Source organism: Micromys minutus (assembly GCF_963924665.1).
Source record: "Micromys minutus genome assembly, chromosome: 1".
Lineage (NCBI taxonomy): Eukaryota > Metazoa > Chordata > Mammalia > Rodentia > Muridae > Micromys > Micromys minutus.
In genome coordinates, this window is record NC_137969.1 from 160,098,257 (window position 1) to 160,117,090 (window position 18,834).

The following is an 18,834-nucleotide window of genomic DNA, read 5'->3' on the forward strand; positions in this document are numbered from 1 at the left end:
TCTATTGGTTTCCTTGCTCTATTATTTTTTTTTTGCTTTTCTTTGGATGTAGCTTCCTTTCTTGTGTTGTATTTTTTTCATTTATCATCCTTTGTAGGGCTGTATTTGTGGACAGATATTGTGTAAAATTGGCTTTGTCCTAGAATATCTTGGTTTCTCCATCTATGGTGATTAACAGTTTTGCTGGATATAGTAAACTGGGCTGGCATTTGTATTCTCTTAGGGTCTGTATGACATCTGTCCAGGATCTTCTGGCTTTTATAGTCTCTGTTGAGAAGTCTGATGTAATTCTGATAGGTCTGCCTTTATATATTACTTGTCCTTTTACCCTTACAGCTTTTAGAATGCTTTCCTTGTTTTGAATATTTGGTATTTTGACTCTTATATGTCAGAAGGAGTTTCTTTTCTGGTCCAATTTATTTGGAGTTCTGTACACATCTTGTATGTTCATGGTCATCTTGTTATTAATGGCAGAAAATTTTTCTTCCATGATTTTGTTTAAGTTATTCACTGTGCCTTTTAGTTGATATTCCTTGCCCTCTTCTAAACCTATTATTCTTAGGTTTGTTATTGTATCTCTGATCTCCAGGACATTTTGTGTTAGCAGCTTTTTGGTTTTTTGTATCTTCTCTGACTATTTCATCTGTTTTCAATGTTGTCTTCTGCCCCTGAGATCCTCTCTTCCATCTCTTGTAGTCTGTGGGTGATGTTTGTATCTGTGACTCCTAATTTCTCTTTTTCTTTTTTCTTTTCTTTCCCGGTTTTCCATCTCTTGGTTGTGTCTTTTTGTGTTCTCTTTGTTGTTTCTATTTCCGTTTTCAATTTCTTTATCTGTTTTGTTGTGTTTTCCTGTAGTTTTTAAGTGATTTTTCCTGGTTTCCCTGAAATTGTTTAAGGGAGCTATTTGTGTGCTTCTCCAAGATATCCATCATCATGTTGATATATGATTTCAACTCTGAGTCTTGTTTTTTTGTTGTGTTTAGCAATCCACTACTTGCTGTGGTGGGAGAGCTGGATTCTGATGTTCCAAAGTTGTCTTGGTTTCCATTTTTTTGGTTTTTTTGCTTTTCTCTTGCCATCTTGTTATCTGTGATCTTGTGGTCTTCTCATAGAGCCTGAATCTCTTGTGTATTCTTATGATTATGGTGGAAAGTGTTCTTACTGCCCTTCAGAGCACCCAGGGACCTGTGAATGGGTGGGCCACCTGTATAGATGTAGCTGGTCCAGGTCTGGCCTTAGGCTGGAAGTGTACACCCACATTCAATTCTGCTGCTTGAAACTCCAGAGTTCTGTACAGATTATTCAAGGGTAGGACTTGGGCAGAATAAATTGACTCACCCTTACATTTAGCATGAAAAGAGTTCCTGCTGCTATGATGAGCTCCCAGGGACCCGTGTGTGGGTGGGCGGCCCATCCAAATTCTGATGGGTTAGTTTTGACTTCTGAAGCTTGTGGTCAGGTTGTTGGTGCCCTAAAGACTTAACAACATGATTTCATACTAGAATGCCTCTCTTAGTTTGGAGAAAAAAATGCCAGGATTTAGACCTAGGGAATATTTTATAAAATCTATACCTTATTTCTCTATTAAAGGGAGAAATATTGGTCCACAGAGTTCAGTACAAAAAAACTGACATATTGTATGTGATATGTCCAGTGACTAATAACATATTTGGTCACATTTTCAGGGTGATAAAAAGTACATAATAATTAAAAATTAAATTTTGTGCAGGAGTAGGATGTTTTCTTTCTGCTTAATGACAGTGAAGCTGCCTGTGTCATAGACTGATCAGAGTTGGATGATCCATATATCTATTACCTTCAAAAGAGTTTATATTGTGATAAAAATTATATAATACACTGTCATTCTCATTGGTGTGCTTCTGACATGTTCACAGATTTCTGCAGTCACCAGACTTGTTTGTGTATCTCTCTATTGCCAAAATTTATAGGAACATTGAATTAGCTCCCACATAGTTATCAGAAACGACTGGTCTAGTGTTAGAGATGGGGCCAGTCATATACAACCTTTAGTATCTCCAGTCTGACCCCACTCATTGCAAAGGCTTTACAGTATCAACAAAACAATAGCTAAGGTTATCACCTTTCCGGAGTCTAGACTATCATGATCGGCTTATTGGGGCTCAATGACTACATAATGAACAGAAAATTTAGCAGTTGTATTTATGGGTAAATCAATCTAAAGAGGGGGTACAGAAGGGGGATTTTCAAATTTCTTGCAGGGAACTCCAGATTCAGTGAAGAGATATGAAAGTATGAGGGATCTCTGGTCTAAAACACCAATATATTTTAATCTTATTTAGCCAGCGGTAGCCCTGTTCTCTCTATCCTTGGTTTATTTAATTACATTCCTTTATTAGAAAAAGGGAATAAAATTTCCTTCCAAAAGGAAGCAAGCATTGATTTATATCCCACCTGCTTAAGATTGAACTGCTCAGTTTGAAAAATTATAAAGCATTCTAAAATTGTGAACACTGAAAAATCATTAGTTCTAATTGTTATATTTCATACAGAAAAGTGCCAGAGAGTAAAGCTGCAGACAGTGATGGATTATCGCAACGCAGACTTGTGAAATTCTTGCTCTCACCTGAATCCAAACAGCATTAGTGCTCCTGTTTACAGTGTGCTTGTATGTGCTTGAAGAATGGCCCTTTTCCGGCAATCCTGACGTCTGCAGTTACAGACAGCCTGCATTTATTATATATCCTACATTTCTTTCCTGACTGATGCCTTCAATCCCTTTGTCATGGGGACACAAGAACGCCACATTAACCTTCTGTTTCACTATGATAACTGTGTTTCATTTGAAATTCAGCGTGGTTACATAAAACCAACACTCTATCCACAAGCTTTTTTAGGGTGGGTCATTAGTAGGTTTGACTGATGTAATTATTGGATGATCCATCATCTTCAAGTCCTTATCCTCTGGATTCTCCTTTTATGTAAACACTCATCTATTGGATACATTTTTTCCTGAAAATATAGAACCCAAGAATTGAGGCAATAGCTCTGGCCAATCTCTTTGGAGAATGGATATTTCAAATAAGCTGTGTATCAGAAATAATATCCAGACTTAGAACTGAGCTTTAGGGCCACAGAATTTAAAAAAATATACAGAGAGCAGTTGAAGACAGAGCTCCCCCCCACAAGAAAATAGATATATTAGTAATTCATTATGCACCAGAGATATTTGAAAAGCAGAGTTTTGATGATAACCCCACTACCATTGCCATTTCCCAAAGATTAAAAAAAAAAAGTGTAGGGTCAATAGATCCTGTCCTCTCTCTGTGTGCCCACAGTCTGGGAAAGAGATGCTTTAAAGACTATGGTTTTAATATTGCTGTGTTTTTCAGCTCATGTGTATCTGTGAACTAGATGAGATTTCAAAGAGGCCATAAGAGGATGTTAGACCCCTGGAAGTAGGTTGATAGGTAGTTGTGAGCTGTACTGTAGCTATTAGGAATTACACTCAGGTCCTATAGAAAAGAAGCCGTTGTATATATCCTCTAAATATGCTATTGAATACCCTACTATAATTTCATGGAGATAGGTTTAAAGTTCATTTAAACCAAAAATACAAAGTACAGAAGAGGTAAGTGTTGAAATATTTTAATCGACTTTAAAATTCATTGCTTGGATTTAACAATGCAGAATCTCAGAGCTTCAGATGTTTTCAAATAAATGTCCCTGCATTTATACTTAGTGTGCCTTCTCAAAGAAGTTAATTATGTCTCTGGGAAGAAAGACTCATCTCATCACAGTCTAACACTCTCCATAACTTCCAACTCTTCTGTCAGTTCGAATAGGAAGGAAACATTATTGTAACCTTCTAGTTAAATTAAAGCACATCTTTTAAATAATTAAACTTTCTTAAATTTTTTAAAACTTTTATTTTAGGAAACCAAGAACATCAAAAGTAATGGGTACTGGTAGAGAAAAGACAGCCTATTAAACCTGGCTTGTTCACAAGTAATGGAGAGAAGGTGTTTCCCTAATCTTGGTGGGAATCAAAAGCCTGTGCTGCTGGATACTCCAAGAAGAGGCTCCATGTGGCAGAGGTTGACACTGGAAAAAATGAAGAAATAAAATAACGCAAAGCAACTTGGATTCAGGCATATATTTCCAGTAGCATTTGTATCCTTTGAAAAAACCAAACAGAATGAATCAGATTGTCATGTCAGTTGCAAAATATCTAGGTTATCATCTTAAAATGAGGGAAAAATACTGTGTTATACGCTTGTAGAGAATTTAGTTCATGGGTAATTGGACTTGAAACTCTGAAACAGTGTTGAGGTAGAACATAATGGTGTGGAGTTCATGGGAAAGCAAAAAGGCTCCAGCAAATATTGAGAGGGAAGGGAAAGAAAAAGGCCAGGCTGGACTTTCTTTTTCTAGGACAATTTCTTTATTTACATTTCAAATATTATCCCCTTGCAAGTTTCCCTCTGGAAAACCCCTGTCCTATCTTTCCCCTGCTTCTGTGAGGGTGTTCCCCTACCCACCCACCCACTCCTCCTACCTCCCCACCCTTGCATTCCCCTATACCATGGCATTGAATCTTCCCAGGACCAATGGTCTCTCCTCCTGTTGATGAGCTAAAGGTCATCCTCTGCTATGTATGTGGCTTGAGCCATGGGTCCCTTCATGTGTACTCTGGTTGGTGTTTTTAGTCCCTGGAAGTTCTGGGAGTTCCAGTTGATCGATATTGTTGCTTTTCTTATGTATGGGTTGTAAACCCCTTAAGCTCCTTCAGTCCTTTCTCTAACTCCTCCATTGGGGTCCCAGTACTCAGTCAAATGTTTGGCTGCAAGCATTGGCTTCTGTATTGGTCTGGGTCTGGGAGAGCCTCTCAGGAGATGGTTATATAAGGCTCCTGTCAGCAAACACTTCTTGCTATCCGTAATAGGGTCTTGGTTTGGTGTCTGTATATTGGATGGAGCCACAGGTGGACTGGTTTATAGATGGCCTTTCTTCAGTCTCTGTTCCACACTTTGTGTCCATATTTCTTTTCTTTCAATGTCCACACTATATACCCCCAAACAAAGTATCTCCTCTTTCTTACCATTCCCACATGCTCCTCCCAACAGCAGCTCTTGGTAGAAAGTAAAACTGCAGACCAAGCACAAGGGTGCACTCATAACTTGAACCTAACACAAGCTAATTCTGAATTTGTGGAATTCCATTCAGTTCAAAAAAATCTGCTTTTGCCATAATTTCTGCCAGGTAATTGACATGTAAATATTGATTAATATGAATTTTCTATCAAGCTGCTCATAGACAAAGAGTAAAAAAAGGCATGCCAGCTTCATATTTTAATTGTTATTTTCTTGAGGTATTTATTTTGAAACATTGTTACTTTACTTCATAGGTATTAGAACATTTTATAAAAATTATAATTTGTTTTTTTTTCTGCTCCTTGATTGCAAGGTTGCAGTACAGTACAATTTGTTAAAATTGTGGTGATAAATTTTCTCATTACTTATCTCTTAATGAGGACAGATTTTTGAAACCCTCTGTGTTCTGTCTAGTGAGAAGTAGGTCTCCAAGGTGAGAGAGACTTTCTCACTTGGACACTGAGATAGAGGACTGGCTCAAATTTATAGCCAATGGGCAAGTTGGAGTTTCCTACTCATTTTTCATCAACTAGACACCACTGAGTCAAAGGAAATCATTATTATAGAAGGAGCAGAAAGTATATTCAGATGTTCTCAGGTGGATACAAGTCTTGATATTCACACATGGAAGATTTCATACAAGGAATTTTGCCGTTAATAAAACCATGGGGAGATCACTTAAAGCTGTTGGCTTTTTAGGAATCAGGAAAAGCAGGAATTAGAAGAATTTCTACAGATAATCAAAAAGATCCCCATCTTCAGAACTATATTTAAGGGATCATGTCCAGAGAGTTCTCTGAACTCTAGCAAACAATGACTATTTCCTACTGACATGACTTTCACTGACAAATTTTTTTTTTTCTGATTTGCCTTCCCTGTTTCAACTAGAAGAGTTTTGTGGATAGAGTTTAAGTCAAATGCCAAAGAAATGTCAAAGTACTTTCCAGGCTTCTAGACATTGTAAGGTTTAGGGGTGCGGAAGAAGGAGGGGGAGGGAGAGGGTGAGAGGAAGAGGGAGAGTAAGGAGAGACAGAAACTGAGACAGAGTTATGATTTACAGAAATAGCCAGAAGCTGGAAAGAACCCAGATGTCCTTCAGTAGATGAATGGATACAAAAATTGTGGTACATTTACACAATGAAATACTACTCAGCCATCAGAAACAATGACTTAACCAAATTCTTAAGAAAATGGCTGCATCTAGAGAATATCATCCTGAGTGAGATAACCCAGTCACAAAAGAACAGACATAATATGCAGTCACTGATAGTGGGATGCTAACCCCAGAGGCTCGCACTGCCCCAGAAACAACTCACAGACTGTGTGAAGTCCAAGAAAAAAAGAAAAGAAAAGAAAACAAAACAACAACAAAAAAAGTCATGCTAAATCCTTACACACCAAGAACACGTTGACTAATCCGGGTTACACCCTGTTTTACATGTACTTTTTGCTCATTGTAAATAGTAAGACCTTAATGCAGAATATCAAACCTTAAAAAAAAAAAAAAAAGCCAAGCACTGACACAAGTGTATTTGTATAAATTTATGCAAAAATGTTTAAAATTTTTTTCTTTTATCTTTGTTTTTTAAAATAAAGTTTAAAAAAATAAAATAAAAAGAGTTGATAATCAGAACACTCTCTATACTATATAAAATAACTATATAAATTTGTAGCTAACATGTACTGTCTGCATCTTTATCTACTTCCCTGTGCTAAGGACTTCAGATGTATTTTAATAGCATTTGTACAAAAGAGACATTAATATCATACTTGCCTTAAAGGTATAACTAAAAGGTTTAGAAATACTCAGCAAGCACATCAGAGCCTTCTTGCCAACAAGTAAAGGGTTATAGAAACTTCAGTCTATTTTATTTCCATGATGGCTATCTATTGGACATATGTCTTCTAGTGTTTGGTTCATTCATGGTACAGAATAACAGTTCTTCAATTCAGAATAATTAGATGAATCCTATATAACTATCTGAGTATGGAACATGTATTAAAACTACATCCCCAAAAGCTCACCATTGTTTCTGATCTTCTGATTCTGCTGTTCATCATAGACACCATTATTTCTTCAGGACTTTATCTGAGCTTTTGGGTAATAGGAACTAATTCAGGGTTTTCAAATGCATTGAGAGATTTCAAGTTTTCAGTAATGCTGTTTCAACTTGGTAACATGTGTGTGTGTGTGTGTGTGTGTGTGTGTGTGTGTGTGTGTGTGTGTGTGTTTTCATAAATGTTATATCAAGCCCATGGCTGAGAGTCCTTCATGGGCCTTTACAAAATCTAATATGTCCATCTATAGAAATAAGCATTATGTGCTTCAGAAAATGAAGATGTCATGGCAGCATTTTTAAATAATTACTCATAATAAAATCTCAATAAACAGAATATAAAACATATACACGTATTATTTATGGACATAGGGAAGTCAGATACTACCACTGAAATTAATGATATCGGCATCTGTATTGGTCAGGCTCTGGCAGAGCCTCTCAGGGGACAGCTAAACCAGGTTCCAGTTAACAAGCCCTCCTTGGCATAATCAATAATGTATGGGTTTGGTGTCTACAGACAGGAGGGATCCCTAGGTAGCACAGTCTCTGGGTGGCCTTTCCTTGAGTCTCTGCTCGATTCTTTGTCCCTATATTCCATTTAGACAGTAGCAATTCTCGGTTAATATTTCTGAGACAAGTGGGTGGCCCTATCCTTCAACAGGGGACCATGTTTCACATCTGGATATGGTCACTTCAGGTTCATTCTCCTCTTTTGGTGGTATTTTTGCTAATTTCATCCCTGTTTGGTCCTTGGAACCTCTTGTTTTCCTGGAAACTAGGACTTTCTAGTGGCTAACCCAGGCTTTTATCCTCCATTGCTACACACCTATGTTCAATTTCTTGAACCTCTGTCCTCTTCCCCATGTTCTCCCACACCTGAACCTGTCCACCTTTCCCCTCCCCTTCCTCTCTTCTTGCCAGGTTCCTCCATCCCTTTACCTACCATGACTATTTTATTTTTCCTTTTAAGTAGGACTGAAGCATACATACTTTGGTCTTAAATCCTTTTGAGCTTCACATGGTCTGTGATTAGCATCCTGGGTATTCCTAGCTGTTTTCCTAATATCCACTTAACAGTGAGTACATACCATGTGCATTCTTTTGTGAAAGGATTTTCTCACCCAGGATATTTTCTAGTTCCATCCATTTGTCTGGAAATTTTGTGAACTCATTGTTTCATAAGTAGTTCTCCATTGTGTAAATATACCACATTTTCTGAATCCATTCCTTTGTTAAAGAACACCTGAGTTGTTTCCCACTTCTGGTTATTATAAATAAGGCTTCTATGAACATAGTGAAACATGTATCCTTGCTATATGTTGGTGTATCTTTTGGGTATATGCCCAAGATGCTCATAGCCAACCATCTGACTGGACCCAGGAACCACAATAAAGGAGTTAGGGGAAGGATTGAAGGAGGTAAAAGGGTTTACAACCCCATAGGAAGAATGACAAAATTCAACCAACCAGATCCTCTACAGCTCCTAGGAACAAAACCACCACCCATACAGTAAACATGAAGGGAACCATGGCTCCAGCTGCATATGTAGAAGAGGATTGCCTTATCTAGCTTCAATGGGATGGGGGAGCTCTTGGTCCTGTGGAGGCTCTATGCCCCAGCATAGTGTAATTCTAGGGCAGTGGCATGGTAGGTGAAGGAGCACTCTCACAGAAGCAAGGATGAAAAGATGGGATGGGGGTTTGTGGTTTATGGAAGGGAAACCAGGAAGAAGATAACATTTGAAATGTAAATCAATAAAAATCACAAAAAATAAAAGTAAGAAAGAAAAGAAGTTTAGCTTAAGACATAAATGGTAAGCATCCAGTATATAAAATCTAAAGAATGTACAAAAACAACCAAATTGCAAATATATACTGGTCAAAAATGGAGCTAGTAAATGATTTATGCAAGGCTAGATTTCAGAAGAAAAGCATCAATGTAGGAAAGAAAATAACCTACAGAGTGAGACACAAGAAAGAGCAGGTGGTAACAATGAAAAGATGGTAGTATCAGCATCATATATTCAGAGACATATCCAAGGCTTCTATGTTGAACACAAAAGAACGCATTTGGCTCAATTGAAGATATATTTAAAATGTGGTACTATACATCTTGAAATTTAATTCAATAGTTCTATTTTATGTGTTGATACATTGCAAATTATATTACTATTGCTTATAAAAAATTAATGCTATCTACTAAATCCTCAGGTCTCGATGTTGCCTCTCTAATAGTTTGGTTTTCAAAATCAAATCTTAATTCTATATCTGTTAATATTATACTTAATTAACAAATGAGATAATTGAAAGAGAATAATCCCATACATTTATAAAAGAATTAAAAGCTATGATGGGTTTTAGATATGTTATCTCATTTGATACAGCCAATTTGAAAAGACAAGAGATTTTCTTTTATGTCCTTAGTGTCAGTGTCAAATGAAAATCTCCAAGTCAAAAAGATCAAATGTGAAATTGTGTCCAGAAGAGGCTTAATCTATATTTCCCTTCTGTGAAGTCATTACAGAGTGAATATGAAACCTATTGGGAGTCTCATATTTTCAATTGTAGACTCTATCTATCTATCTATCTATCTATCTATCTATCTATCTATCTATCTCTCTATCTATCTATCTATCTATCCATCCATCCATCTATCCAATTTATCCATCTATCTTCTCAGAAAAAAATAGCTCAATGAATAATATGTGACAAGATATGCATCATGTATTCATTATCCATCATTTGTTGAAGGACATTTCTGGTGTTTTCTTCTCCTGGCTATTGTGAGTAGGGCAACAACAAACAAGTTTGTGTTAACTAGCTATTTTTGGAAGTGGGGTCTGCTGAGCATGTGGGAGACTTACCAAGAGTCACATCATCAAAGAAAACTGACTGTAGCTTTCACAGCAGCTGTCAAATACTCATAATTCCCCAGTTAGCAGTGAGATTTCATCCCCACCTCCCCACCTCCATGTTGAGATCTTGTCTAGTGTTTTGTTTAAGTTTCACTCATATTGTGACAATTGGTGTGAGCTCATATGTGCTTCTGCCCCAATGTATCTGGAAAGAACACTTCCGTTGATATTATTGACCACTTTTGGCTCATAAGATTTTTCTATCCCCTATTTTTCAAAGATTTATGATTTGCAGAAAGGGGTTTGATTCTAAGGTCCCATTTGGGGCTGAGAACTTCAGTGTTTTATTCTCTGCATGTGTGGGGTTTCTGTATACACTTCCAGCTACGGCAAAGAGAAGCTTCTAATATATAGCTTGATGTTCGTGCCATGGGAAGAAATTCACACCCAGTGCTTTTAAAGAGAAGGATAGTCTGTGGCTATGTAGGTAAGAAGTTCACAAACTGTGGGTCATGAGCTCTGTAGCAGCTGAAAGATTCTTTCATAGAGATCACAAATCAGACATCCTACATATCAGATATTTACATTATAATTCATACCAGTAGCAAAATTACCACTATGAAGTAGTAACAAAAATAATTTTGAGGCTAGAGGTCACCCCAAAATGAGAACTTGGGTCAAAGCATTAGGAAGGTTAGGAACAACTGATAGAGGTAATAGGCCCTAGAGAGAATACAATATTATCATTTTGCTAAATGAGTTTAGTGTTAAGATGACTCTCAGAGATTCATTACTCACATCAGAGCATCTCCGATACCTCTATGTTTATAAATTGCTCAGAATCAGGTATTCTGCTGTAACAACACTGACTGAATGAACACCAGGCTTACATACAGCAGGGTGGTGACTTGATTCAATTCCTGTCACTTACAGAATATAGTAGTATATATGAGTTCCATTTGAGAATTTTGTGCCACAGCACAGTCCTGGTAGGTTCCCAGGAAGTATTTCTATCAAGGTCACCAACCTTTATTGCATAGCAACATATACCCTATCAAATCACCATCACCTGCTCCTCTATGAAATCAAACACAGTTTTGCACACTTCACAATGTGAACGTGCTTTTTTCTCTCCAACCTCAAGTCCCAAATCACAGGGCAGCGGTAGTCGAAATGAGCTGGACATAAATTTAAGGTATAAAGTACCATCTGTTTCAAGCAGTTAGAGAAAAGATAATGGGCAAGACTGTTTCCCTGATAGATGGTTATCGGGAAACAGCATTTGGTTGAGAAATTGCTAAGACATACCTGGGTCACTTACAGTCCACCCAGTATCCAATGACAAACAGAGATAAAAATACAGTGGAATTTGGGAAATGGTGTTATTTTCCTGCTCTGTAGGTTTAGCTCTGAAATGGAGGTCTGCCGCATTTCACAGAGAATGAATGCCACAAGACATGTACAAGCTTCATTCATAACTGATCACCAAGTAAGAGTGACCAGTAAGGAGTGCACCCAGCTGCCGATGAGGCTCAGAGCTCTAACAGGGAAGAATCAGCTTCCATCTTGGCAGGACTGAGCCTCAGTCCCAGGATGTCCATGTTTTAAGAAACCTGTTTCTTAATGAGAACACAGTCTAAAGAAATAATTACAGGTTCCCAGTGCCCCACATTGTAATGACAAGTGCCACATTCACCCCTGGATTCTCCACATTTGAACATTTGCTTTTCATTCTTTTTATGCTATGACTACAATTTCAGAATTGTAGCAATGTAAGAGGAGCTTATTTGTGTGTTTGTTCCCCTTGAGTTCATCCCCTCTGGTATTAAATTCCCTGTGTCATTCTCTCTCCCTGAATTCTCCAGCCCTAGCTAGCCTCTGTTTAAAATGCAGAGACAAAAAGTGAAAATGGCAGTGCAGATCCCAAACAGAAGACGTGCAGAGGCTGTTTTTGTCTCTCCTCCTTTTTACATCCCTAGCTCAAGTGATTTCTGCTCATCTGCTTCCATCTTTTCTTGGCAACGTCTTCATGATAAAATGTCCACTTTCTTCAAACTCTCATAGCCCCTGCTGCTTTGCTTCCCATTAACCATGGCTGATTCTGCTTGTTTGTCTCCAGATGTATTCGTTAGCATTTTTCCAGTTGAATCTCATCCTCTTATTTCTTGCTCATATCGCTAACCTCTCCAGGGGCCCATATGTTTCCACAGCTCTTGTGCCAAAATCACAGAGCATCTTAATACAAACCTTTCTTCAATGTCCTCACGCCAGCCAAAAACACAAGCTCAATAGGCTGCCAGCCTGATTTATAACCAGCTCTGTCCCAGCATTTTGACATGAACAGTTCCTTTGAAGCAGAACCTAAGCACATTGTTTTCCAGTGGCATGGCAAGACTGAGGGTGGCTTTACTACTGTGCCTCAGTTTCCTCCTTGGGAGGAATAATGAATTGCAATGACTTGGCACAGTCAGGATTTGAGAGAATTACTCCTAAGTCTCTTGCAGGTTGATTGAAACATTGGAGACATCTTTCTGCCTAATGAAATAAGAAAGGAAACCTAAAATTATCAGTGATTACCTGAAGAAAGGACACTGTGCTACATTCAAAAGAAACTCAAATATTAAGAAAATTAGAGTACATTTATAGTATTAAGTAAAATGGGAGAAAATGATACGTACAGATAACTTGCATTGGAGTCAATGGATCTGAGACTTTATTAGGCATCAAATTTGCCAAACACTATGCTCATTCACAGTGATATGTGTTACACATCCACAATGCCCAGACTTTGTTACGTTTTTACTTTCCTAGCCAACAATCTATTTAGCTTTCTAGACACCTATCAAGCAAGCCTCACTTTATGCAGAGGTGAGTTTTGATTTTTCCCAGAATGAATTATGTAATCACACTCTTGTATTTCCCAAGCCTCCTCTGAAGACCTTACAGGCACCAAATTGTGGCACAATGATGTAGGCTTACCTGCCCACTGTCTCCAAGACTAGGGCTAATCTATTCAGCTCATCTATGCATTTTCAATGTCCAACGCGTCATTTAATGTACTCAATAAATTCAAGGAAGATATGTGAATGACTGAGGAGCAGTGCATTATGTTATTTCAACTATAGCTAGCAGTGAATGTACATGAATGAATAACTGGTTTCTAGGGCTATAAGTGGAGTCTTGCTGTCTTTGTTCTCTTTTGGAATGTTCTTTTTCTGAGTAAAGAAAACTTTTTTGGCTTTCTTATGCCTATCAGTTCTCATTTTCCTAGCCCCTTTGTGCTCAGAGCACTAAATTAATGTTGGGTGATGTACAGACAACATGTTGAGTAAAAGTCCTTATGCCCAATTCTGCCGGCCTGGGTTTGATCTCTGGTATACACATAAATGAGGAAGAAGAGAACAGATGTTCTCTTCTCCTACATCAGTCAGCTTTGCTATGTATGCCTAACCTCATTATGGGCACATCTCATGGACAGTAGTAATAACTGAACATTTTTAAAACTTCATTCTGCTTGGTTATTTGTAACTTGATGTAAGCTCGCTTACCTATGTGCTTATTTAATGATAGCATTTTCAGTTCTGCATTCCTCATCTCGAGATTTAAGTTCAACAATGACAGAGTTTTGGAATGCTGACATATTCAGTTTTCAACCTATGGGTCATGGAACATTTAGGGGTCAAATAATACTTTCAGAGGCGTCACCTAAGATAATTAGAAAACAGAAATGTTTACATGACAACTCAGAAGAGTAGAAAAATTACAGTTGAGTGAAAAGAATTTAATGGTTATATTATGGTTAACTACAACATAAGAAATTTTATTAAATGATCCCAGCACTATGAAGGTTGAGAACCACTGCAGTAGGTCCTTAAGTGCTCATTCATTTTTCATGCTGGGACAATTTTTTCTTTATTTGCTTACTCCTCTTGTAATGATGAAGTATTTAATAAGTACATGGCATTGGTGTATTAGCTTAAAATGTGCTTCAACCTGAGAGAAGTTAGAATAGTCACAATGGGGAGGGATTGTATTATGGACAATTGTCTCTGCCAAGATGATGTAGGGAAGGAGGGTAAGGAGCTGCATGAAGTGTACCTTCTTCAAGAGATGGCATCAAAGTGGAGTGCATGAGCAGCTTACCAGACCTGTAACCACTCTTTCCTTCCAGAAAAAAGATGGACCGCAAAATCTATTTGTTATGCACCCCAATATTGCCTAGGTACATGCATATGTCTGATGGTAAATTTATGGAGGAGACCAGAAACTTAAACTACATATTCCTAATACCTTAAGCCTCCACATCTTGAATTATTGGGTTATGAAGAACCAATTTACTACAATGGGCAGGATCAAGGTTTTAAATTACATAAATGCAGCATGTAGCCATAAAATGAAGTACTAATTATTCTTTCCACATCTGTTACCTAAAAAGCCTTTGCCCCTGTTAGAGATCAGAAACATATAAATGAAATTTTGAAGTCAGTGGCTTGAGTAAGACACAGTATTATGTTTTCAAATGAAATCTTAAGGCAGGAGGCCATGCATATGAATGAAGAATATAAAAATCAGATTAGATGCACTTGAACTTGGGGAATGTTCTATTATCAGAAGCTTCTTAAATGTCTGATGGGATGAATTCATATGGCTGACAATCAGGAGTTACCCAGATCAGCCAGTGTCACGCGGGGCCTTGTGAAGAAAATAGAGCCAATGTATGGGTCTTGTATTTACTGTGGATCACTGGGAAGCACAGTCTAGCCAAGGAATGATAGGGGCTGTAGTGCTGTACAAAATTTATCTTATATTCTATTTTAGCATACTTATTTACAAACATGCAGATATGTTTATACATGGCCACATTACAGAAATGGGTAAATGACATACAAGAACAACTTTCATAGATTTTTTTAAATGAAAAGTCATTGCCATAATGAACCATCCAGTCTCTGTGTAGATCACTTATGACAACATGTGTTTTTTGAGAACTCACAACCCCAGCAATGTGACTCTCAAGTTCACAGAGGAACTTAAGAAGTACAGAGTGACAACTTTGGTTTGAGTTTGTGATGCTACATATGATAAAACTCCAGTTGAAAGAGAAGGAATCCACATTCTAGATTGGCCATTTGATGGTGGAGCTCCACCCCCTAATCAGATAGTAGATGATTGGCTAAATCTGTTAAAAACCAAATTTCGTGAAGAGCCTGGATGCTGTGTTACAGTGCATTGTGTTGCAGGATTGGGTAGGGCTCCTGTGATGGTTGCATTTGCATTGATTGAATGTGTAATGAAGTATGAAGTTGCTGTTCTGTTTATAAGACAAAACAATAAATAAATAAATAAATAAGAGGAGCATTCAATTCCAAACAGCTACTTTACTTGGAGAAATACTCATGATGGTATCAAACCCATAATCCCTTCATCTCAGCCTCCTGGATGTTGGAAATATAAGTAGGCATGAGTTGCCAGGCCAGACTGAAAGAAATATAATATTGTAATATTATTTCTGAATATTCCAAAATATTTTCTTTCAACTCCTTTTCATTTCCCAAAGACAACTATGCCATTGTCATATGATGTTAGTATCATTAAAACAAAGGACAAGTATGAAATCAGAGGCTGAAACTCATAGGATACAGTCATGTCTGACCAGACGGAAATCATGTAGTAGACCCATCCTTTCTGGAAACTTGATAGACTCTGTATGGAGTCAGGTAATAGACACTGGCAGGCACTGGTCCTCAGTAGGTACTTTTCGTATCTTCATCAGTTGGCTACTGCAGTTACCCAGAGTTTTGTCCTCTGGGCCGTCACTCTTCCAATGTATTTACCACACAACTCTGCACTGTAGGATAAAAACAGACAAGAATAGTAGATTATGCAGAAAGGCATAAGGGCAAGCACTCAACATTTCAACATTGGCATCCATTCACTCCTCATATGTCCCAAATGCCTGCTATGTATCAGGCACTGTAACTGGATCACTTAATCTTGCCCTCTAGAACTGAGTCTAGGAAGAAATTAAAAACAAAATATTAACCTTCTGAAATGAAATGATCCTATACAGCTTTCCATTATGTTTCTGAATTAAACTTATTAAAGTATCTAATACAAACTCAGTTTTTTTTCTTGCCCTCTCTCAAATGTATTGAAACCAAGACTCCCAGAATATGTTTAAGTATTCTGTTTTAAAAGCCCAATATCTCTGTCCTGAGATTCTGTTAACCTGCTCCCTAGAATTCCTTTGGAAGGCACCACTCTGGTAGATGTATGCACAATGGACAGTAGATAAGACAGGGAGATGCTTTCTTGACCTGCTGCTTCTGCAAAGATAATCCCAACATCTTTTACTTGGAGGTTATGTTTTAAACCTTGACTGCTTGGGGGAATTATTTTACTTGTAATTGCTATCCCATCAGCTACCACTTGCAAATTATCTTGGGACAATGGTTGCTTTTGTCTGTGTGGTATTACAAAAATAAAATTAAACCATTATTGCACAGCTATAGAAAAAGTCTCTGACTTTAATGTAGGGTGATTTCAGCTCATACTTGGAGCTCAATGGCTATGTGCTTTAACACTTGGTCTGTGATAGATATTGGAATGTTTTCAAGAGCACACTACCTACTATGCATAACTTAAAATTATAGGTACCATGAGTCATTTAGCGGAGGAGAAAACCAACTGAACACTGACCTTGCTTACACTTTCATTAACAGACTCTTCCAAGTTAATTGTTACTAAGAACAAAATAACATTTTTCATAAAGGATCATTCCCCAGAAGCAACCCCAAAGTCTTGATCTCAACCTCTGCTGTTAATTGACTTAGCTAAGACAATTTTTGATGACTATGTTGTGTAACACTGGCAACGATTATTTCTTTCTGAAACCCTGTTTGAATTTCAGATTGAAAGTTACATGAGGAAGAAGTTAGTTATGATATTCTTTTTTTTTTTTTTTTCTGTTAAGAAGCATCCTATACAGAAAGATCTGGAAAAGCCCTTCTGTGACAGGGTAAAGGAAGACAATGGTGAGAATCTGCTGACTCTAAAATCCCTATAGTTACCACACCCCATAGTTTCTCCTTTCTCATTTGTGTCTTGTGAGTCTGACCAAAGCTACTTTCAGTCACTCATGAGTTGGTGGATAAATTACTCTGAGACTCTCAGCCTACCTCTGAAGCTATTATAAACCTCTTAAAATTTCTTGCTCTGCTTCTTTTTTCTCCTTTTTAATATGGCGTTATCATGTGTTTCACACATAGCATACAAGAAGTAACTCTCATTCCTGTGGTTGGTCAAAGATTTTAGTTTTCAAAGATATTTTACTGTTGATAAGTTTCCTTAACCCATACCCCAGCTGTTATGCAAAGTTAAATATATCATCACCTCTACTTACAATGATATAATGAAACTGCTGATTGATTAGTATGCACTGTGCTAATTGGGTGGGTGGCACTAAACTTCCAGATTAAAGCAGAAGAAAAGTGATAGTGATATGCTGTAAGGTTTCCTTCTCAGGCTGAGATTAGTGACACCTACCTGGAATTTAGGTCCTCAGGAGGTTGAAACAAAAGAGTCACCAAAAAATTGAAACCAACCCATCCATAGAGCAAGATGATATAGTCAAGAACAATGAATAAACAAACCCTCAAACTCAAGAAATCGGACTGCAGAGTTGTCACTCCAAACTGCATCCTCTGGTGTAATGTTGCCTACTTGCCTCCTTAACATTCACCAAACCATCCTTGCTTAGAGCCATTCTAGATTCATCAGTTTTACGTATTGGGTTTTTCCTGATAATAAATTGAGAAAACTGTTTATTATATAAATGACTGAAATATGTGAGATGCAAATTATATAAGATATGCTCATGAAATGACTCTCACAGAGAGCTTTTCTTAGCTGCATGTTGCAACATAACAGAGAACTATTAATTTGATTTACTATAATGCCATTTAGAGTGAGATGCAATAAATGTCAATCCTGCAGCATACAATGGCTTCCACTTAGTGTAAGCTAAGCCATGGGCACATACTGAGCTCTTTATTTGGTGCCTCTCTGATGCAGAATGTATTAACACCTTAAGTTTAGCAAGTGGTACATGATGATCCTCTCATGGTTATACAGGGTAAGATGCTAGAGATTACAAGATACATTACATTTGTGCCTTCATAAAATCAAAGACAATAATAACTATGTGATAATATGACAGCATATACATGATCAGTTTAATTTCAGGCATGTTATAATATGTGATACTTTATATTGATTTCAAAATTTTTAAATTCTATCTTACTAAATGAAGATACAATCTAAACTTAGTATATAGAGCAATGGTGAAGAATATAGATCATGGCTTAGGGTGGGTACTACTATAGACAAGATAAATAATATTTGTCAAGGTTTCCTCTGTTTTCTAGTTTCTATTTTTCATTTAATGCTTTTTGTGAAATAACACAGGGTCATGTTCATAAGACAAACTTGTCTATATACAATGCCATCTTTAATGTTTTTATTATTAAAGTCAGGAAAATAAAATAGAAAGGCTATGGATATTCTTTCTAAATGTAGATTCTTCCTTATGCCTCTTGCATATGATCCTAGCCCATGGATTATTTCAACCAATTAACAAAGAAGGTGCGAGCAAATCCTTAAAATATGTTTTTCAATTTTGCCTTGCATGAATTCTTAGATTTCTAAAGAATTCATCACAGCTGATATGAAAACACCTGATAAAGGTGGGGCAGGCTTCCTCATAAGAAAAGTTTTCCAAATGTCAGCA

At 37.3% G+C, this 18,834-nt stretch overlaps 1 pseudogene across 1 annotated transcript; it reads left to right on the forward strand.

Moving 5' to 3' along the window:
- Nucleotides 1–14,979: 14,979 nt before the first annotated feature.
- Nucleotides 14,980–15,446, forward strand: LOC308416616 (protein tyrosine phosphatase type IVA 2-like; annotated as a pseudogene). Its single transcript has one exon. The product of its transcript is annotated as a protein tyrosine phosphatase type IVA 2-like (transcript).
- The last annotated feature ends 3,388 nt before the right edge of the window (nt 15,447–18,834 follow it).